The sequence below is a fragment of the Drosophila guanche genome, unplaced genomic scaffold (assembly GCF_900245975.1).
Source record: "Drosophila guanche unplaced genomic scaffold, DGUA_6, whole genome shotgun sequence".
NCBI lineage: Eukaryota > Metazoa > Arthropoda > Insecta > Diptera > Drosophilidae > Drosophila > Drosophila guanche.
Genome location: NW_023001654.1, coordinates 1 through 778, shown reverse-complemented (window position 1 = coordinate 778; position 778 = coordinate 1). Strand labels below are relative to the sequence as shown.

The 778-nt window shown below is 38.8% G+C and overlaps 1 long non-coding RNA gene across 1 annotated transcript; it reads left to right on the top strand.

The window, feature by feature from the left end:
- The first annotated feature begins 7 nt into the window (after nucleotides 1-7).
- Nucleotides 8-758, top strand: LOC117591778. The gene is made up of 3 exons (XR_004574480.1): nucleotides 8-74; nucleotides 140-265; nucleotides 327-758. It is a non-coding gene; the product is annotated as an uncharacterized LOC117591778 (long non-coding RNA).
- Nucleotides 759-778: the final 20 nt, after the last annotated feature.

The following is a 778-nucleotide window of genomic DNA, read 5'->3' as shown; positions in this document are numbered from 1 at the left end:
TCAAATGTGTCTGGATGTGTGGACTACCGTAAGGGACCTCATGAATAGCGACAGCAACACCAATGAAGATGCTGGTAAACAACTGATGAGACAATGGACAGAACTTGTTTGTTTCTGATTTGTGAGATATTTTTTTCAGCCTCTGAAGCCCCGAATGCAACTGCATAAGCCCATGGATCAGTATCAGTATCAGTATCACCCTTCATTCACTCCGGACACAGCACAGCAGGACTCCTCCTACACACACAAACTATACACATTTTGAGTAAGTTTTCCAGTTATCTTTTAATGGAACCAGACGCCTATCATTCCTCGTTTCTTGGCAGCCTAAACCTAAAACACAACCAATGTTGCAAGAACTGAAGAACTCTTCAGGTTCCAATGCAAGTCATTTGAGAGTACAAAGAACAGAACACATAACTGATGGAATTAAACCTAAAGAACAGGACGATCAGGACATATCAACCAAGGGACAACAATTGTCAGCTCACTTATCAGTATGATTGCCTAAAGCAGATCTCTACAAACATATAATCAAAGGAAGAATCCTATACCCTCCTCACACGGAAAATACCTAACCAACAATTAGTTCCTAAAGGAAGAAAATTCCAACTAACTTTAAAGAAAATGAGAAGAATTTTGAACCTCTGTTATATGCGGAAGAACCGCCGGAACCCCAATTTGAAATGGGAATTTAATTGATACTTATGTTTTGTATACGCCTATCAAATATCATAGCTACTAGCATTAAAATATAAGCCTTAAATTGGTTCTTCTC